Source organism: Mauremys reevesii, linkage group 7 (genome assembly GCF_016161935.1).
Source record: "Mauremys reevesii isolate NIE-2019 linkage group 7, ASM1616193v1, whole genome shotgun sequence".
NCBI lineage: Eukaryota > Metazoa > Chordata > Testudines > Geoemydidae > Mauremys > Mauremys reevesii.
In genome coordinates, this window is record NC_052629.1 from 93,048,859 (window position 1) to 93,071,133 (window position 22,275).

Below are 22,275 nucleotides of genomic sequence, written 5' to 3' on the forward strand. Positions count from 1 at the left end.
GCACAAGGACCCCAGAGGGGCAGCCACACAGCTCCTTGTGGCACCCAGGCACTTTGCGGTGGCAAGGTGGAATCACTTCACTTTATGGCAGTCCCTCAGGTTCGGGAGGCTCAAGGTGTAAAGATCACTCCAGTGAACAAGCCAGCGTCACTTCCTTATGGATGGGTGAGGCAACCTGGGGGTCTGAAAGCACAGCACGGGGAAACCACTCCCTTAGCACAGGAGTTAAATGACACTTTGTGGGTATTTGTCATCCAGCTCCAGGGCCAGTGGAAACATCAGTTTGTTGTACTTACTGGTGCACCCAGAGAGCCAGACAAGGGGGTGCGCTGTAAAGGGTGCTCTCAGGAGGGGGCAGGTGAATTTAAAGGGGAGGCCATGTGGTCCAGGTAGTGGGGTACTGGCATGGGAGTCAGCAAACCTGCACTCTGAGCTTCTCTCTCCCACTGACCTGCTGGGTGACCTCAGGCAAGCCCCTTCCTCAGTGCCTCAGTTTCTCCATCTATGAAAGGGGGTGATGCTGCTGTCACCTTTCCAGTGACATATATCACATGCACAAACTGCATTTAAAGAATATTGTTAAGGTGGAAAAGCCAAGCAGTCCAAAGTGAGAAAATGACAGTATTATCCATATAACCTTAATGCAACCCATTTGTGCGCACAGATTACGAGACTGCCTGTAATTATATGATCACAGGCTATTTTTTCCACAAGACTCCTGCCTCATGGACAGGATGGATAGTGCTCACTTAATGAGCAGTAGTCAATATTTTGTTTTCACCTCATTGGTCAATGTGTGGCTCCAGGCCTTGTTTACAGCACACTGTTCAAATGCTGCTCTTAATACAAAATTATCCATTTCCGCGTGGGCATTTCTGTGGCACCCACTATCACTATAATTATTGGAGTGCTTCCTGACTATTAATTAAAGTAGCTTCACAGTATCTTTGGGTGGTGAGAGAGGTTTATCCCCATTTTACAGATTGGGAACTGAGGCAGAGCGAGATTAAGGTCAAAAGTAGCCACTAATTTTGGGTGCCGACTTTGAGACACCTAGGGCCTGATTTTTCAGAGAACTTAGCATCATATACCATGTTATATTTGCAAAGCTCCCCTCCATTAACTTCAGTAGCAACTGTGAGCTAGCTGCAAGCAAGATCCCCAAGTCTGACATTGGGAACCCAGGAAATGAGGAACACGCAATCAGTGACCACTTGTGAAAAGTGATTTGTGCAGTGTGACGACTTGGGACTCTGTCTGTACAGGCTATGAATTTGATGTGAGATGATGGAATTATCTCTGCAAGGATCTTTACCAAGATGCAAACTCCACTTTGAATGTGCTGCCCCTTTGACTTGTTTATTGGCTGTTTGCACCCTTCTGGGGCTAAAATTCCACAGGCTAGTGGCAAAAGGATAAAGGAGGGTCCTTGACTTAAAGTGCTCTTCCATTGAAATGGAATAGCTCTAATCAATAGTCTGGCTCCCAGCCAGGAGAATTGATTTGTCAGGGGAGAGGTCACCTTGAAAATAAAGTCACCTGAGGAGGCTGAGCAGGACATCACCTGATAAAGGGAGCTAAAAGTTATAAACGGGCAGGAGCTGCTGTTCTTCTTTAGGGCACTTTTTTTCCAGCTCAGGATGAAGGAGACACAACCCAGCATCTAGAAGCCTGATGAGGCAGAGAACCCTGTTTACCTACCTGAATATAGCTGGTCTTCCACGGGAAGGGTGAGCTAGTGAAGGGCACCACAGTTAAGATGTTTGTTGTTTTCTATGTGATCTGAATTCTCTCATGCTTTATCTGTTATGTAAAAGGGTAATGGCATGAGACTGAAAAGTATCTGCATGTGTTATATGCTACATATCCAGGCCTCCTGAGAGAAGAGGCTCACACCTCTGGGTGGAGTTCTGGGAGAGGGGGTGTTTAAGCTACTGGGGGTCAGCTGAGCCCAGGGGGTAAGCATGTCGATAGCGAGTGCTAGCTCTCATGAAAAGGAGCCAGTCAGCGGCTCTGTGCCCCAAGAATGTGCCTAGGGATCAGTGACTGGCTTCTGCTCAAGCTCTGGATGCTTAAAACATACAGGGACCCAGCAGATAGGTAACCCTCACAGTAGTCTAGTGAGAGGCCAAGAGGGGGCCCTCAGCTGGGATCTGTGACACCCAGCGTCACACAAGAACTCTGTAGCAGAAGCAGCTAGAGAATCCAGTTCTCCAAGGCACCATTCAGCTGCCTAACCATAAGACCCTTCTTTCTCTTCCTGCCTCATTCACTGCCCACCTTCCAGCTTCTGCAACAAATGAAGCGGGGGGTCTTACAGACAATAGCCCCCTTTGCCACACATGCATCCCACAGTAGCTCCATCCTGTGCACTGGATAAGGCAGAGGTCCGGTGGAACAATTGTACAAGATCAGATAATTAAAAACTGTATCATAACACATATGCCCCAGGGGGCTGAATTCGGGTTCCACGGGCAAATTTTCATTCTGGCATTTTCTAACTTTTGAGTGTTTGAATGTGCAACCATAACAGTGTTCTTTTAACTTAGGTTTTTTTGTGTAATATCCTAGATTTTAAAAAAAGCAAATTGAAAAAAACAGAAATACCATCATATGTTGTGACAAACTGGGAATGTTCTTAATGTGTTCTTTGAATTCTATGTGGGCACCTGTGATGCAGCAGGGAGAGGGGAGTATTGACCTGGGAAGGTTGCAGGGGAGTTTTGCTGGGACTGTCTGCATTGGGGATGGGAGACTTTCCTTGAGGGATGATACCTGATCATGTAACATGAGAACCAGGAGTGGGGCTGGAGGCCAGGTGACACTTCTGCCCAGGAAATGGACAAAGGCTGGGGGAGGATCTGGGGGGAGGCTGAGTGAGATGGCTGGAGGTTTCAGTTTCAGTTTGGAGCTGGCTGGGAAAATGGAGGGGAACCTAGACTGGGCTTTGACCTCCCTGGGGCCCCCAAAGATGGACCTGACTGAGGGGGTCCTGTTGTCTGTACCTGTAAGACCTGTTTTGGACTGTGTTCCTGTTGTCTAAATAAACCTTCTGTTTTACTGGCTGGCTGAGAGTCATGGTGAATCACATGAAGGGGGGTGCAGGGCCCTGACTCCCCCACACTCTGTGACATATGTACATCCACGTGTCATCAGCAGAGATAGAACCTTTCGCCATAGATCTCTGCCACTAACTGAGTAACAGATAGCAATAGTAGGTTGTCATCCTCTATGTGGACCAGCATTACAAGGGGATCAGTCTCATGTTTTGGCAGTGGGTTTCACAGTTATTTACTGACAGTAAAGGAATGGTGAGACTCAGGAATTATAAGATCCATCCCAAGCTTTGGAGGGGAGAGTGTCCTATTGGGCACAGACTCTTCTGCCCGTTCCTCACTTCCTAAGGTGGATCCCTTCTGCCCTGACCCTTCGAACCCCTGGTTCCTTGCCCAGCCATTCCCAGTTTCCTCTCTTCCAGCTTCTCATCCAACTAGTACTCTTCCCCATCCCACCCCCACAGCTTCCAGTCACCCCACTGCAAACATGAATGGAGCCTCCATGAGAAACTAGTCAATCTTAGTGTGAGGAATGTGGGAATTTTGGGTAATAGTTTTATGAGTCATGTGTATGCCTCATTTTACCCACCCACTTTATGGTGACCAGATGGGGGGAAGCCGGTAAAAATTACCGGGGCCTGGCAGTCCAGAAGCGGGCCTGGGGCCCAGCTTTGTTGGCCCTGTTTAGCCGGTCCGCCCTTGATGGGGGGCCCGAAAAATATTTTCACCGGGGCCCGAACCCACTCTCGGTGGCCCTGCTCACCCCGGGATCTCTGGGAGCTAGAGGTCAAGTTCCCAGCATGCTACTTTCTCCATCCCATAATGCCATCCATGTCTCATCATTTTCATGCCATTTTTTAAAATCCCACATGGCACTTTTCCATGTCCGCTGTCTGACAGAAGCATAGAGCCTGCAGAGTTTTACACTATTCTCATGAACACTGTAAATACAGGATGCATGATCCTCTTCTATTTGCACACCTGCAGGAAGTACAGCAACAACAGGGGACGTGACTGTTTCTCTGAGGACAGTGTGCTGTGGGCCATAGCAAAAAAACAATTCAACGTTGCTGGTGCTGTTCACAGAGCAGATGCACGAGGTGAAGCACCACTTCTGGGCCCGAGAAACAAGCATTGCCTGGTGGGACTGCATTGTAGTGCAGCTTTGGAATGACAAGCAGTGGCTGCAGAACTTTTGGATGCAAAAGGCCACATTCCTGGATCTGTGTGTAGAGCTTGACCCAGTTTGTTTCCAGCGCAGGGACGCCAGAATGCGAGCTGCATTGACAGTGGAGAAGCAAGGGACGATCGCGCTCTCAAAGCTTGAAATGCTGGATTGCTACTGCTTAGTGGTAAATCATAGAATCATAGAACTGGAAGGGACCTCGAGAGGTCATCTAGTCCAGTCCCCTGGACACAAGACAGGACTAAGTATTATCTAGACCATCCCTGACAGGTGTTTTTCCAAACTGCTCTTAAAAATACCCAATGATGGAGATTCCACAACCTCCCTAGGCAATTTATTCCAGTTCTTAACCACTCTGACAGTTAGGAAGTTTTTCCTAATGTCCAACCTAAACCACCCTTGCTTCAATTTAAGCCCATTGCTTCTTGTCCGATCCTCAGAGGTTAAGAAGAACAATTTTTCTTCCTCCTCCTTGTAACAACCTTTTATTTACTTGAAAACTGTTATCATGTCCCCTCTCAGTCTTCTCCTCTCCAGATTAAACAAACCCATTTTTTTCTATCTTCCCTCATAGGTCATGTTTTCTAGACCTTTAATCATTTTTGTTGCTCTTCTCTGGACTTTCTCCAACTTGTCCACATCTTTCCCGAAATGTGGCACCCAGAACTGGACACAATACTCCAGTTGAGGCCTAATCAGCGCGGAGTAGAGCGGAAGAATAACTTCTTGTGGCTTGCTTACAACACTCCTGCTAATAGATCCCAGAAGGATGTTTGCCTTTTTTGCAACAGTGTTACACTGTTGACTCATATTTAGCTTGGGATCCACTATGACCCCCACAGATCCCTTTCCGCACTACTCCTTCCTAAGCAGTCATTTCCCATTTTGTATGTGTGCAATGATTGTTCCTTCCTAAGTGGAGTACTTTGCATTTGTCTTTAATGAATTTAATCCTACTTACTTCAGACCATTTCTCCAGTTTGTCCAGATCATTTTGAATTTTAATCCTATCCTCCAAAGCACTTGCAACCCTTCCCTGCTGGGTATCATCCACAAACTTTATAAGTGTACTCTCTGTGCCATTATCTAAATTATTGATCAAGATATTGTACAGAACCAGACCCAGAACCGATCCCTGCAGGACCCCACTCATTATGGCCTTTCAGCATGACTGTGAACCACTGATAACTACTCTCTGGGAACGATTTTCCAACCAGTTATGCACCCACCTTAGAGTAACTCCATCTAGGTTGTATTTCCCTAGTTTGTTTATGAGAATGTCATGTGAGACAGTATCAGAAGTCTACTAAAGTCAAGATATATCACATCTACTATTTCCCCCCATTCACAAGGCTTGTTACGCTGTCAAAGAAAGCTATCAGGTTGGTTTGACATGATTTGTTCTTGACAAATCCATGCTGACTGTTATTTATCACCTTATTATCTTCTAGGTGTTTGCAAACTAATTACTTAATTATTTGCTCCATTATCTTTCCGGGTACAGAAATTAAGCTAACTGATCTGTAATTCCCCGGATTGTCCTTATTTCCCTTTTTATAGATGGGCACTATATTTCCCTTTTCCAGTCTTCTGGAATGTCTCCTGTATTCCATGACTTTTCAAAGATAATTGCTAATGGCTCAGATATCTCCTCAGTCAGCAAATTGAGAACTCTAGGATGCATTTCATCGGACCCTGGTGATTTGAAGACAACTAACTTGTCTAAGTAAGTTTTGACTTGTTCTTTCCCTATTTTAGACTCTGATCCTACCTCATTTTCACTAACATTCACTATGTTAGACGTCCAATTGCCAGCAACCTTCTTGGAGAAAACCGAAACAAAGAAGTCATTAAGCACCTCTGCCATTTCCACATTTTCTGTTATTGTCTTTCCCCCCTCATTGTGTAATGGGCCTACTCTGTCCTTGGTCTTCCTCTTGCTTCTAATGTATTTGTAGAATGTTTTCTTGTTTCCTTTTATGTCCCTAGTTATTTTGATCTTGTTTTGTGCCTTGGATTTTCTAATTTTGTCCCTGCATATTTGTGTTATTTGTTTATATTCATCCTTTGTAATTTGACCGAGTTTCCACTTTTTGTAGGACTCTTTTTTGAGTTTTAGATCATTGAAGATCTCCTGGTTAAGCCAGGGTGGTCTCTTGCCATACTTCCTATCTCTCCTACGCAGTGGGATAGTTTGCTCTTGTGCCCTTAATAATGTCTCTTTGAAAAACTGCCAACTGTCTTCAATTGTTTTTCCCCTTAGACTTTCTTCCCATGGGATTTTACCTCCCTGAGTTTGCTAAAGTTTGCCTTCTTGAAATCCATTGTCTTTATTGTGCTGGTCTCCCTCCTACCATTCCTTGGAATCGTGAACTCTGCCATTTCATGATCACTTTCACCCAAGTTGCCTTCCACATTCAAATTCTCAACCAGTTCTTCCCTATTTGTCAAAATAAAATCTAGAACAGCCTCCTCCCTAGTAGCCTTCTCCACCTTCTGAAAGAAAAAAATTGTCTCCAATACATTCCAAGAACTTGTTGGATAATCTGTGCCCTGCTGTGTTGTTTTCCCAACAGATGTCTGGGTAGCTGAAGTCCACCATTACCACCAAGTCCTGTGCTTTGGATGATTTTGTTAGTTGTTTAAAAAAAGCCTCATCCACCTCTTCTTCCTGGTTTGGTGGTCTGTAGTAGACCCCCTACCATGATATCACCCTTGTTTTTTACCCCTTTTATCCTTACCCAGAGACTTTCAACAAATCTGTCTCTTTTTTTCTATCTCAACCTCAGTCCAAGTGTATAAATTTTTAATATATAAAGCAAGACCTCCTCCATTTTTCCCTGCCTGTCCTTCCTGAGCAAGCTGTATCCTTCTATACTAATATTCCAGTCATGCATATTATCCCACCAAGTCTCCGTGATGACAACTATGTCATAGTTGTGGTTATTTACTAGCATTTCAAGTTCTTCCTGCTTATTCCCCATACTTCTCGCATTAGCATACAGACATCGACCATACTGATTTGATTCCCCCCATCCCCGCAAGTTCTGTCTTGTCTCTCCCTTATTTCTGCTATAACAGCCCATGCTCCCCCCACAGTGGGGGCCATTGTCGTGTAAGTGTGTAGGGCCATTAATTGTCTCCTGTTACACAGGACTGATTCTTGGGCAATGTGCAGGGAATAGTGGATAGCTTGCAGCCATGGGGTTCCCGCACTGAGGTGGGGTGATAGATAGCTCATCTTGCCACACAGTACATCAGCCGAAAGGGCTACTTTTCTATGGCTATGCAAGCAGTGATGGTTCACCGAGGACACTTCACCGATATCAGTGTGTGCTGGTCAGGGACAGTACATGACACTCGCATCTTTAAGAACACAGGGCTGTTCAGAAAGCTGCAAGCAGGGACATTATTTCCAGCCCAGAGCATTACCAATGGCAATACTCAAATGCCAATTGTGATTTTGGGGGACCCAGCCTACCCCTTGCTCCTTGGGCTCATGAAGCCATACACTGGCCTCCTTAGCAGCACCAAGGAAAAATTCAACTACTGGCTCAGCAGCTGCAGAATGCCTGCTGAATGTGCTTTTGATAAATTGAAGGGACTCTGGCAGTGTTTACTCACTAGATTGAGACAGTGAGAAAAAATATCTCCTTGGTTATAGCTGCCTGTTGTGTCCTGCACAATATCTTTAAGGCAAAGGGGGAAAAGTTGCTGCCAGGGTGAAGGGTGAGTGGCTGTCTACCACCTTTGAACACCCAGACACAAGTGCTATTACAAGCGCCCCAACGCTGCTGCTGGCAGGATGGTGAACATCCCCAAAACCCACAAGACTTACTGCAAGAAATGTGGCAAGCAGCAGCCGCACAAAGTGACCCGGTACAAGAAGGGCAAGGACTCTATGCTCAGGGAAAGAGGAGATATGATCAAAAGCAGAGTGGTTATAGTGGTCAGACAAAGCCTATCTTCCGCAAGAAGGCCAAGACCACAAAGAAAATTGTGCTGACGCTTGTGTGGAGCCCAACTGCAGCTCCAAGAGAATGCTACTGTGGCTGACTGTTAAAGTGCCCTTTCAAAGCCTCCATTAACTGAATAGCTTCTTTTTTTTTCTTTCCACATTCTTTAATGGATTCCATAACAATGAACAAGATGGGAGTTTAGAACTGGATCACCTGGCCCTTTCTCTTCTTGTCTCATAGACTCATAGACTTTAAGGTCAGAAGGGACCATTATGATCATCTAGTCTGACACCCTGCAGAACGCAGGCCACAGAATCTCACCCATCCACTTCTATAACAAACCCCTAACCTATGTCTGAGTTATTGAAGTCCTCAAATTGTGGTTTGAAGACGTCAAGCTGCAGAGAATCCTCCAGCAGGTGACCCGTGCCCCATGCTGCAGAGGAAGGCGAAAAACCTCCAGGGCCTCTGCCAATCTGCCCTGGAGGAAAATTCCTTCCCAACCCCGAATATGGCGATCAGTTAAACCCTGAGCATGTGGGCAAGACTCACCAGCCAGCACCCAGGAAAGAATTCTCTGTAGTAACTCAGATCCCAACCCATCTAACATCCCATCACAGACCACTGGGCATACTTACCTCCTCCCAGCTCAAAGTGCTTTCACCTAGGTTGGACATTAGAAAAAAGTTCCTAACTGTCAGAGTGCTTAAACACTGGAATAAATTGCCTAGGGAGGTTGTGGAATCTCCATCTCTGGAAATATTTGAGAGTAGGTTAGATAAATGTCTATCAGGGATGGTCTAGACAATATTTGGTCCTGCCATGAGGGCAGGGGACTGGACTCGATGACCTCCTGAGGTCCCTTCCAGTCCCAGAATCTATGAATCTATGAATGCTGGCCATTAAGAGGTGCAAGCACTTTGAGCTGGGAGGAGACAAGAAGAGAAAGGGCCAGGTGATCCAGTTCTAAACTCCATCTTGTTCATCGTTATGGAATCCATTAAAGAATGTGGAAAGAAAAAAAAATGAAGCTATGCAGTTAATGGAGGCTTTCAAAGAGCACTTTAACAGTCAGCCACAGGAGCATTTCTGCTGGAATGTTCTCTGGGCCTGGAGCTTTGGGTGTCACTTAAGAATTGTATAGTGCTTGCTGTACATTTATAAAGGTGGCTGGGTGTATTCCTGAAGCTATGAATTCTGTGGTGCTTGGTGTGCACTTACAAGTACTGTTTGCTTTGAGTATCACTGTGCATTCTGCAATATTTATTGTGAAGTAATAAAGATAATAGAGTGTTTGTATTTAGGAAAAAAACAGTGCAGAAAATCAATGTGCAAACCCCAAAACATACTACATGCAATGTTATACAATTTTTAACATGACTTAATAGGGGTGAAAATTTAAAATTAGAAAGGGAGTAAACATTTCTCTTCATTTGAGTGCACAAATTTAGTCTGTTATCGCTACACATATACACCTGTGAGATCCACGGTTGGTGTGTGAAGCTGTGGTTTTCTTTCTTGACGAGTGTCAGGGTAATCATACACACTGTGATGCCAAGTGGTATGTTGGGGGACGTAGGGAGTGGTGACCAGGGAGTTCTCCAAGGATGCAAAGGGTGGAAAGTCCAGGATTTTGGACCTGTAGGACAACCAGGGTCTGAAGCATTTGGATTTGCTGCCTAAGAAGACCCACTATGTCCTGGTGCATTTCCCGCTTCTTGTCCTGCTGTGACTCCTGGGCCTTTTTCCTATCCTCTCTGCCTTCCTCTATGCTCTCAGTCATATTGGCTCTCCAGGCCCCTTTGTTTACAGTCTGATCTAGCACTGGCTTGCAGGATCTCACTGAACATGTCCATCCTCGTTTTCTTTCTCCTTCTCATCAGGGTCACGTGCTCTGGGAGTGTGGAGGGGGCACTCTTGAAGGCCACAATGCCCAAATATGCAGGGGCGGCTCCAGGCACCAGCGCTCCAAGAGCGTGCCTGGGGCAGCAAGCCACTGGGGGCGCTCTGCCGGTCGCCGCTAGGGTTGCAGGCAGGGTGCCTTCGGTGGCTTGCCTGCAGAGGGTTCCGCGGCTTCAGCGGACCCTCCGTGCTTGGGGCGGCAAAATGTCTAGAGCCGCCCCTGCAAATGTGCTGACGAAAACAGTCAGCTGCACCTCTGGATTTACAGTCACAGCAGAAAGGGAAATACACTTTTCAAAACTCCCTTCTCTTAGATTAGGGTGACCAGATGTCCCGATTTTATAGGGACAGTTCCAATTTTTGGAGCTTTTTCTTACCTATTACTCCCCACCCTCTGACCCGATTTTTCACACTTAGACCCATAAACACTTTGACTAAGGCATGCTTATTGAGACTGCACCTTGGCACAGCACCGCTCTCCAGCCGCAGCCATGGTGAGTACAGCCTGCCAGGGGTGAAAGGGAAAAGGCTAATCTGTTGCATTAAGTTATCAATGTTGGTCCCTATGAGTGTAGGGCAATGGCAGCGAATATTGGCACTATTTCCACAGATGGTGGTGATTTTAGCTGAGATCTCACTCTTGAGGGTCACAGAGGCACAGAGAATACAGCTGCTACTGGCATCCCCAAGCCGCCCTGGCCCGTATGCTGCTAGCCTGTTAACTGCAATGGTTCCAGCTGAGGTCTTTGCAGAATGGCGTGGGGGAGTGTCCTACCGCAGAGGAAGACATAAGGCAGCCATCCCTAGAAACCCTTGGGAGAGGACTGCAAAGTATCTCCATGAAAGTTTCAAGATCTCTCAGGAGGATAAACGGGACACCCCTATGTACATCAGCAAAGTGCTCCACATACCCCCTCACACATCTCACACATTCAAGAGGTGAATGAAAAGCAGATTGCAACTCTGCCTCTGTTTGTTGTACCTCTCTCTCCTCTCATGCGAGTAAAACAATGAAAAATCAATACTTTTGTCTTGTTAACTTGGAGATGAGCTGGGTACCACCTTTAAATGTAAACACTGTAAGGAAAAATGCATGGACATGCTTACCTGACTTCCTTTCCCCTTCATCAGGCTCACGCGTGCTCACGTGGTGGGACCAAGTCTCAAACAGGTCCTGGCTCACAGTATGGCTGGAGTCCCTCACTGCATCTGCCCTCCTCCTCCTCGCTGTTCATAGCAGGGTTCTCTGTCTCAGACTAGGTGGCCCCTTATGCATTCCTGGAATACCAGACATTCTGGCATTTCCCAGAACAGCATGGGTCCTCCCCTGCCTGCATGATGGTGCCACATGAGGGAAGCCATTTTGAAGAGCCCTTCACTCTGCCCTAGGGTGACCAGATGTCCCAATTTTATAGGCACAGTCCCGATTTTGGGGTCTTTTTCTTATATAGGCTCCTATTACCCCCCACCCCATCCTGATTTTTCACACTTGCTGTCTGGTCAGCCTACTCTGCCCCCCACTAGTCTGAGCTTGCATGCAGTGTGCCTGCCAGATCAGGCTGGTGGGGTGAAGTGGCATGCTCTTCAAAATGGCATCCCATGTGATACCAGACAAAAGCACATCTGGTTTTGTCGTACCAGACAGGAGACAAACCAGCCAAAACAAGAAGTTTCCAATTTTGGCCTCCCTATCTCAGGCTCCTCCAAGGTATCGAGTGGTCTGCAGGGTGCTGGTGGAGTGTCCAACACATATGCCATGCAGTTCATTGCACCCATGACAGATCTATTATGTGCTCCCTGGCCTTATGGTATCCCTGGTAAAATTCATTCATTTTCACACAGCACTGCTGCTGTTCCCTGTCAGACTCCTTCACCTGTATCTCCCATGCAATCTGCTTGTAGATGTCCACATTTCTACTGCTGATCCATAGCTCTGATTGCACAGCCTCTTCTCCCCACAGGTCCAGGGGATCCAATACATCCTGTCTGCCCCAGGCAGACTGCATGTAGTACCTCTCCGTGTGTGGAGCTGGCATGGTCGGTTGGGCATTTGCACACAACCAGGGAGAGCCGCCAGGTGTGCTTCCCAAGGTGGGCAATCAGCAAAAGGCATTTTAAAAACACACAAGTAGGGGCTTAAAGGGGAGGTGATGGAAGGTGACGTTCAGTCTCTGTGACCTCTGGGCAACGGAATTTAAAATTGTGACCAGAGCAGTCACCATCACTGAGAATGGGGCATTGTGGGACAGCTGCTGGAGGACTGTTAGGGTCAAGACAGGTCATACAGTGTCTACACTCACACTGCATTGCCCTAAGTAGGTCAACCACAACTCCATGCCAATCGGGGACATGGCTTTACTGCGTTGCTGTAATGGGACACTTATACTGGCCAGAGACAAATCTGAGCATAGACACATTCACAGATAGATTGATACAAGGTGCCTGATGCTGGTCTAACTTTGTATTGTAGAGCAGGCCCATGCTAAAAACTGGGCTCACAGACACACCGCTTCTAACAGACACAGAGATGAGGAGCCAAGATGGACCTCAGAGGAACTTGGCATGTTGGGGGCCATTGCTTCTACCAATATGGACTCTGACTTGAGCCTGACTTTTCCATGCTAACCTAAAGACTTCCCAATGCTGGATTCCAGAGGACTAATCAATGCCACCTCGTTTTGAAAAGGCTTCCCTGTATCGCTAAAGATATTCACTGTTTGCCTTGCTCCTCAAAGGTACAAAGTCTCTACAGGCCTTTGAACGAAGGTGGACTCATTGCAGGAGCTCATGATGAGAAATGGTGCTGGAGAGCTGCAGAGCTCACCCTGGTAAAAAGTATGGACCCCTAGGATCTGGCATCCAACCAGCATCACTGCCAGAAGACTGCCAAGAGGCTGGGGCGCAGCACAGCACCTGCACATCCATGACACTCAACAGGGGAGGTGCAGGGACAGGACATGACTTGTCCAAGGTCACAAAGGGAGTTGAGAATGGGACCAGGAGTCCTGACTGCCAGGTGCTGGGCCTCAGCCATGAGGCTACCTTTACTCTGTGGAAAGGATTCCCAAGTTGTTTCGGGCTCTCTGCATCCCCTCAGCACGCTGTTAGTGACATGCGCAGTGCACACTGCAGCCTGTGCTACTCTCCCGGGGGCTTGGCCTTATCTCCCGGGTCTGCACCATCCCTCAGTCAGCGGGTGAGTCACTCAGACAAGGGATTTCCCTGTTTGGGTCTCAAGCTGTCATTGCAGTTGCCCGGCAATACCAGCCCAGTGACTATGTGCATTTATTATGGTTTGGTATCCATGGCAACCAGCACTACAATGCTTCTCCACAGTCAGTGGGATAGGAGGAGGAAGCGGGGCTTCCTCACTCCAACTGCAGGGAAGTTTCTTCTGGGGAAGCCTGGCCAGCCGGATGGGTCCCATCCAGCATGCTGGGATTGGCAGCTGCTCAGGGCAGGCTGGGTCTCTCTGATTGTCTTTCGCCTTTGCAGAGAATTCAAGTGCAAACAGGGCTCCACCTTCTCAAACAAAGCTGTGGGTGCACCCGGCTGCCTCCCTCCACTGCCTGCCTGGCAGGAGATGGACAAAAACAGCCTGACTCACTCAAGGAGGGAGCAGGAGTTTGGGGAGGCCCAGCCTTGCCTCCATGTCCCTGCCCTCCCCCTCCAGCTTCACTCAGGCTTGTCTCACATGGCCCCAGCCACACTGGGTCTCCATCTAGTGCCACGGCGCTGTGGCATTAATGAGAGAATCCTTGCCCCAAACCAGCAGCCCCCCCCACAGTGGTCGTGCCTCCTGTACATCAGCCATTTCTGTGGACGTGCTCAGCCCAGGTGTGGCCTTCTAGGGGGCAAAGAGAACAGGGGTCTGTTCTCCCCATCTCCATGGAAACAAGCCCTAAGGTTAAATTGACCCCAACCCTCCTTCCCCCATTCTCCTCCCTCCACAATATGCTGGGATGGGAGCTGTGTCTGGCCAGTCCTTGCTGTTCAGAGAGAGCTCCCTGTCTCTCCCATCCCCAGGTGGGCCAGTGCAAGAGCAGACAGATGACAAGTAAGAGCCTGCAGTGCTGGGAAGAGGGAGACTGCAAAACAGGTTTCTCTGATCAAAAAGATCATAAAGAGGGAGGTGAGGCTGGGCCTGGCCCACCCTCCACCTCACAACTGCAATTCCTTCCTGCCAGAGAGAGACTGGATATGAGAGACAGACAGATGATGCCCCACCATTTACTATTGTTATCACTGTAGCATCCAGGGGCCACGATCAGGGATCGGTGCCCAATTGTGTCTGGAGCTGCACAGACACCAACTGACAGCAGAGCCCCCATTGTGTCAGGTGCTGCACAGACCTCCATCAAGATCAGAGGCCCCCTGTCATGCCAGGTGCTGTACAGACCCCAACAGAGATGAGGGGGACCCATTGTACAAGGCACTGCACAGCTCCTGACTGAGATCAGGGCCCCCATTGTGCTGGGCACTGCACAGATGCACATTAAGAGACCCTTCCTTCAGTCCCTAGAATCAGCGCTGCGCCTGTGCCAGGGCTAGCATTGGTGAGGTCCCCACATCTGCCACCCCATGGTGGGGGGAGGCTTGCTGCTGAGTGGGGTTTCAAAGGGAACTGAAAAGCTGCCGGATCATCCCCTGGCCATACACTCCCTCCTCTGAGTCTACAAGAGCAGGCCCCTACAGCTACAGCAGCAATACCTTCTGCAACCATGCACAGCTCAGGTGTTAGACTCACATGGCAATCACTGTGTTGGCCAACGTCAGGGATTGAGCTAGGGATCACTAAAGCTTCAGTGCCCGGCCCCATGGAGCCCTGATCTCAGCAAGGGTCTCTGCACCATGAGCTAAAGAGCCAACCTCTGTAGGTGGGGGAATGTAAGAGACTCTCATCCTTGGTGCACTGGGGACATGTACTACACACAGACCAGAGTGCTTTCCCCATTCTGCCCCATGTGGAGGCCAGGGCTCAGGGGCGACTGGGGTTCAGTGCAGAGACAGCAGAAGACAGTGCCACTTCTCTCTGGCACCTCTTGCCACGAGGCCCTGGTACAGCATCCTGCTGGTGAGCAAGCGGATACAGGCCAAGTGCACACATGATCCTGGCCAAGATAAGAACAAGAGAGAAACCAAGCCCTGCGGTCTGGGCATATGACTCATTTGTGGGTTGTCTGATCATTCAGTGATGAATTCATGAGGCCTGGTTTGTTATCAGGGCTTTTTCCATTGCTACTACCAGCCCCGTCAGCCAGCTGAGCCTGGTAACACACAGTAATACATATACAAACACACGCACTCACTATAGATACACCACACACGCAAAATATACATACACCACACACTACACCTCCCCCCCAACCCACACACACAGAGCATGTTCATTATAGGTACACCACTCCCTCAGCCTACATGTGCCCACATCCTCACACATCATATATATATCTCCTCACACACCACACTGCTCTGATTTTCCCCAGGACAGCTCCCCAGCCCACCAAGGTGCTGGCTAGTCTCAGCTCAGAGACATCTCTGGGGAAAATGTCTCCCTGCTCTGGCTACATGTGACCCACTAAATGGAATCAGACGTTTGCTCTTAAACCCTTATTTCCAGGATCTCTGACTGGCCCTCATGAGCATGTTACCAAAGGCACCTGGATCAGGGACGGTGCTCGACCAAACCCCTGCATCCTCCTCAGTAAGACAGGCCTCCGGCGGCAGCGGCAGCTGCAGGAAGCTCAGGTACCTGCAGGAAGAGTGGGCACATGGAGCCTGCGGCGACTGACGGAGACAGACCCAGCCTCTGACAGAGTGATGGGCAGGCGCATGAGACCCTGGGGAGGGAATGGCAGCCAAAGGTTTGCTGGGTCTCAGGCTGTTCTCCTGCAAATGCTCCAGAGAAGAGTCAGCATGACCAAGCAGAGAGGGGGAGGGGCAGGAGACCAGGGTTTACTATTGAATATTGCTCTCCTGGGAATGGCAAAGGCTGCCTCCAGCCACTGTGCAGCCTTGCAAGCCCCAAGGAGCTGACGAGTCTGAGGGGTGGGAAAGAGAAGAGGGGAAGGTGTTGCTGCAGAGGTGTGAGAAGGAAGGACTGGTTTTAAGAGGGGCATCTCTGTCTGTGGTGTTTCTAAAATCTTATCCGAGGGTAGGGTGACCAGATGTCCCAATTTTACAGGAACAGTCCCGATTTTTGGGTCTTTTTCTTATATAGGCTCCTATTACCTCCCACCCCCGTCCCGATTTTTCACACTTGCTGTCTGGTCAGCCTATCCGAGGGGAAAGCATGGGCCAGATGAACGGGCCAGGAATGGTCCCTTCTACCCCAGCTGGTTACAAGAAGGAGCTGTCTCACAATGAAGATACAGGTCAGTGAATTTAATGTCAGTTCTGGGCCTCCAAACCCACACAATTTCCAAGTGCTGCTTCTGCACTGACTGGTGCAAGCTCATAGCCCCCTGGCGAGCACATCAGGGCCATGGATCTTGTTTTACCAAATGGGAAACAAAGGTGAAGAGACTCACCCAAGGTCCCACAGCACATCAGAGCAGAGTAGGGACTGGAACGTGAGAATCCAAGTCGTTCCCTCCCCCGGTTCTCATCACTAGACCCCACTCCCCTTCCTGAGCTGGGGATGGAACCCAGGAGTCCTGGCTCCCAACCCCCTGACTCTAACCCACTGGACACAGCCCTACGGCCGCAGATAGAACCAGGAGTCCTAACCCCAGCTCTCTCTCTTATAAAATACCTTTATTACACGACATGTACTCTGCTGTGGAACTCTGTGATGCCAGATACCCGTGAGGCCCAGAGCCCTATCAGAATCAAATGAGCACAGATGAATGGATAGAGCTGTGCAGGACTCTGATTAGCCCATGCAGCTACAATCAGAACAGCTACGAGGACACTCTTATCCTCTAGTGACAGTGTATTCCAGTGGGGTCCTTGGCCTCTGCTAGGAAGACCCCACCCCTTCAGTACTGAACACTGACCCAATGCATTACATGTGGGGGGGATCTGCTTCCTCTGGCAGAGCCCAGGTGCCAGGTTAGATGGGCCACGGATAACCAGCAGCCCCTGTGAAGAAAGGGGCAGGCCATGGGGTGCAGGGTCTGACCCTGACAGGTGCCACGCCCCCTCTGTTCAATCCCAGCCCCTGGTGAGCAGCACTTCCAGCCACTGCAGCACCCCACTGAATCGCCCTCTGAATGAGCACTGCAGCACAGCCAGGCAGCACATACTTGAGGCATGGCTCATTGAAAGGAGACACTCCAAGCCTCCCCTCCCCCAGCCACTGGCAGAAGGAGCCCTGGCTGCACTGTGATGCTCCAGGGCATCGCCAGGAGGGGCTGAGACTAGCAGATGGGGGATTGGGCATGGGGCAGAAGGCCCTGCACCGGGCTAGGAACCCTGACTGTGTCAGTTCTCCTTTCTGCATGTGGCTAAGGGGCATCGCTCCTCAGAGCAACATGATTCACCCCCATGCCGGCCCCAGGGCACCATGTGCATCACCTGCAAACTGCCACCCTGAGCCCTGGAAGAACTGCTCCCCAGTTAGCCAGTGCTGGGGTTACACTCCCAGCTCCTACTCTAGCCTCCCCCAGCTCTAAGGGGGACTCTCCTCTGACTAGCACCCTGTATTTCCCCCACCCCCATGTAAGGGCGTGACCAGGGAGAAGAGGGAGCAGTTCAGGGAAGGGGGGCATGGCCATTGCACATTGGGGCTGATTCCCAGTCTGCTGTGTGTGTAAAATGCTGCTGCTCTGCTTGGAAGCATTTCAGTTCCTTAGCACATGTATGAAGGGCAGCAGAGGGTCCTCCCCATGGTGTTCCAGCTATGCTGGGCTCCTGCCTGGCTCACAGGCAGCCCTAGCCCTCATAGGAAGTTGGAGCTGTCGGATCTTACACAGTCCCCTATCCACCACCCCTCCAGGCTACACCGAGCCCAGCTCAGCCACAGCTCAGAATTGTAATTGGGTGCAGCAGTCACCACACACACAGGTGCCAGGCTTCCCCACAGCCACTGGGTGCAAGTGCCAGGGCACAATTGCCATGGACTACACTCCTGTCTGGCCTGACGGCGCTCACTTGGCCTGTGGACATGAGAAGTAACCTGGCCTCAAGTGCGTGGTCTTCCCCAGACCTCGTCACTCTCTTGCGTCAGTCCTGCTGGCATGGGGGGGGGGGGGGTAGGGAGGCATTGCAGAGCTGGGATAGGCAAGGGTGCCTGCCTCTCCGACACTGATAGCACTTGGACTCTCCCCCTCCCCCACCAGAGAGTCAGAGAACTGGTTTGGCGAGGAGATGCCAGAGAGCAGCGAGAGGCATGTTTATGATTGATGGAGAGGGCAGGGCAGGGAGCAGTGAAGAACTGTGTGAGGCATGGGGAAGCAGCCTGACTTGGACAAGCACCTCTGGGGCGCAGTGAGTGATGTGCCGTTGCCGCCCGCTCGCGGCAACAATGCCATCAGCTGAGCCTTGAAGAACTGACCCTGGGGTCACTACCAGAAGCTCTCAGGAAGTGAGCATGCAAAGGACATGGTATAGGACTGCAGGGCAGGTGCCCGTGTGCAGGGATGCCTGGCATGAAAAGGGGCAGAAAGGCCATTCTAAGTTGGGCTCCCATTTGGCTTCCACAGCACCTGCAGGAGAATCCACCGGAGATGTTACCGGCATGGGAAAGGAGCATCGCTGGCACCAGACTCAATGCCTGGCCATACCGGGACGCTCCTCTGCCTCTTCTCCTCTCATACACATAATATCCAATAACCCCATGAGAGGCAAGCTGGCCTGTCCCTGGTGCTTTCCGACGCCTCTCTGAGCCCACGCCCAAAGGAGCCAAGTTTTGGACACTCAGAACGAGATGTGTGCAGGGCCCTGATGCAAACGTTTTTTGAGCTCTTAACACAGGAAAGAGAAACTGTCACATCTGAGACAGAAAAACTCCCTGGCAGGAAGGGAGCTGGGCAGGTTCCACTCTCTATTAGCTGCACAAGGAACAGGGAGCGGATTGCTAGGCCAAAGCATTTGTAAACCGACCTGAAGGAGGCTGTGCCTGTCTGGAGCTAAGACAGCTGCATGGTCCAGCTCACTCCCCCTCTCTCCCCCGGCCCCTGGGGCTCTGTTTAACACAGGATCTTGCTAGCTGGCTCCCACAGTAAAGAGTTTGACTTTCTAACTCCCTGGCCTGGCTCCAGGCTTGCTCCCTGCCTCCTGGGAGACTCTCTAAGGGCCTACCTCTGGGAAGCGTATTTTCCAAGCAGGCTGGGTGGCTGCAAAGTGAAGGGAAAGGGGAGGAGGATGCTGGGGGCTGGCCCCAGCGTAGGCTCCCAGGGAACCGTTTCTTGCTGACTCCTCTAAAGCGGCTCTGGCTGCCACTAGGCAGAGTCAGAAGCCACCAGCATGAATGGGAGCGGCCCTGGCAGGAAAGGCCCAGTCTGCCCGGCATGAGTCAGTGGAAATGCAGAAGCTGAGCAGATTCTTAAAAGAAAATTCATATTGCCATAGCAACCTGGTGGGGAGGGCCCAGGGCCCGTAGTTGCAGGAGTGAGCTGCCAGCTCATCCTGCCCCAGCTCAGCTTCCTTGGGCAGTTTTTAGCCACCCCACGAGGTCCTGGCAAAGGCAGCGGATTTCAAAAGGGCTGAGCTAGTTGGGAAATCGATGCTCCCTCACATGACAGCTGCACGCCACTCCGGGCACATTCCAACAAAGAAGGACATTCACTCACAGCCAGCCCCCAGAAATAGTCCCCCTGTGCTTCGTAAACAAGCCTGCCCAGTTATAAAATGCAGCTCTCCATGCAGGCAACTTTGTGACTGCAGCGGCGTGGGCGGGGGCAGGTGAGATTTGGAAATGGTGGGAGAGGTGGCCATGATCAGTGCCAAGGCTGGACTCAGAGACCACCATCAGGGAGGGGCACATGGACAAGGCTAGAAAGGCAGACAGATAGATCGGTTGGTCAGTCTCTGGCAGCTGAGCCCCAACCTCTTGGCCTATTGAAAAGAGCTGCGTGGCTCCATTCCACGCACACCCTTGCAGGGCCCAAGACAGGCAGCTGGTACTTGGGACTCTCACAGTCCCTGCCTGAGGCAACCCAGTCCTTATTCCCTCCCCGGCCAGAGCCCTGCTCCTGCATCGCTAGAGAACCCTGTGCACATGCTGCTCAGGGCTTCCTGCTGTCATTCATTCAGCAGCCACCAAGCCCTGTTCCCCGCCCTTGGGCAGGCTGGGCCATGAGCATTTAACCCTTTCCATACCCCGGCAGTGTCTTTTTGGTAGGAGGTCTCAGATGCAGCAAGTATGTGCATGGTCCACAGGAGCGGGCGCAGAGATCTTTCACACACACAGCTCCCATCTCAGGACATGCGTTCCCTTGGGAATCCCTTCATTGCTCTTAACAACACATGGCTTCCTGGCTGTGCTGCCACCCGATTCTCCCTCACCCTTGGAGAAGATGTCGCTGGGTCTGGCCTGAAGAAGAGCTCTGTGTGAGCTCAAAAGCTCGTCTCACTAACAGAAGTTATTCCAATAAAAGATAACTTCACCCACCTTGTCTCTCTTGGGCAGGGATGGGGCCTGCAATAACAAGGCACCCTGTTATTGACAAACCAGAGACAGACATGTCAGGGAACCCAGCACAGCATCCAAAAGAAATGCAACCCCATCCTATCTGCCAGAGTCCTAGTTCCCATTATGCTGCAGGGAGGGAGTTCAGACTGCCAGAGTTCCTGCTGTAACTGACGGGCACTGCCATGGGAAAGCTCACAGCACTGGGGTCCGGGCTGGCAGACGAGGCACGGCTATGGGGAAGCTCATTGTGACAAGTCCCAGCTGTAAGAGAAGAGCACTTGTGAGGCTGTCCTCACTGAAATAATGATGCTTTTGTTCTGGGGCAGAGTCAGAGCAGCCCACTACAGAGCTGCCGCTGAGTGAGCTACAGGCAGATCAGGACAGGGACACTGGAATGTTGGAGAGGTTTTGTTGCTCTGGCAACAGCTGTATGTACTCCAGATGTGGCTGCGCTCACAGAAAGCATAAAGGACCGGAAATCCCTCTGTTGGTCAGTTTTTCACGTCACAGATGGTCTCCCCTCACCCACTATGTATAACAAAAGCACAAAGGGGAAACGGTACATTCACTGCTTCTGTGCAGTTGGCAAGGCGGCAGCAGCACCCCACAGCTTCCTGGGGCCACGTGGAAGAGGCTCAGCAGCTGGTCGGGAAGCAGCAAGAGAAGATGATAAGGGGGCCCCTGTGGTATAAAAGGAGGGCAATGGAGGCGGAACTTAGGGCTTCAGCTTCCTGCAGGCACATCCTCCACTTCTTCCCGGGAGGGGAGCAGAGCGTGTGCCCATATGCATTTGGATCTGATCCTTCAATCTCCCAGCCAGTAGCATTTGTGCAGCACTCCAGCCAGGGGCAGCAGCTTCAACCACCAAAACTAAGGGGGACTGCCCAAGATGCAGGGCAAGCACCTTGCAAATGGCAGCAGGCAGTGACTGGTAATAGGTGAGACAGACACAGGGAGGGAAACAGACTAATGGCCCCAGCACAGAATCTGCAGTAAAACTACACAGTGAGATTTTTCAGATTCCGAGCTGGTGCTCAGCCATGGCCTTTCCTGAGCTACACACCAAGCATGGTGCCAGGTTTCAGTTCCTGGCACGGGGGAAGCCTCCTCCATGGGAGGGAGAGAGGGGCTGAAGTTAGTCAGGAAAGCTCAGCGCTGCCAAAAAGCCCTGGAGAATCATTGCTGGCTTTGGAGTCAGAAGCCAGGCTCTAGTCTGCAGAGTGCCCAAGGCAGCCTCCCTGTTACATAAACCCAAACATACAGCCCAGAATCTCTGCATCTCACAGGCGTTAAAAGACAAGCGCACTAGCAGCCATGAACTTGGAAGCCTTTGTCATTGCTTCCTGAGCCCTTCAATTCCCCTTGCAACTTTCACTGAATACAGGATCTTTCTCTGTTTCCTGTCCTAAACCATTGTGCAATATTGCTGTGCATTGTTAAACAGCTACCACATCCCAATCTCGAAACGGCTGCATTCCAGTGAACAGTAAGGGATCCTCATCCGTACAGCCACTATACCTCACCCCAGAAGCGCTGCCTTTCTGCACCAGGCAAGGGATCCCTTTATAAGCAGCTGCCACACCCCCCCTCCAGAGG

The 22,275-nt window shown here is 50.4% G+C and overlaps 1 protein-coding gene and 1 pseudogene across 1 annotated transcript in view; one reads left to right on the forward strand and one right to left on the reverse strand.

The window, feature by feature from the left end:
- AHNAK (AHNAK nucleoprotein) overlaps positions 1-11,228 on the reverse strand; it is a 54,486-nt gene extending 43,258 nt beyond the window's left edge. The window contains exon 1 of the mRNA XM_039482641.1: positions 11,211-11,228. The gene's annotated coding sequence lies outside the window, so the exon portion shown is untranslated. The remainder of the gene's footprint in view (positions 1-11,210) is intronic.
- LOC120369384 lies at positions 8,048-9,171 on the forward strand (annotated as a pseudogene).
- Positions 11,229-22,275: the final 11,047 nt, after the last annotated feature.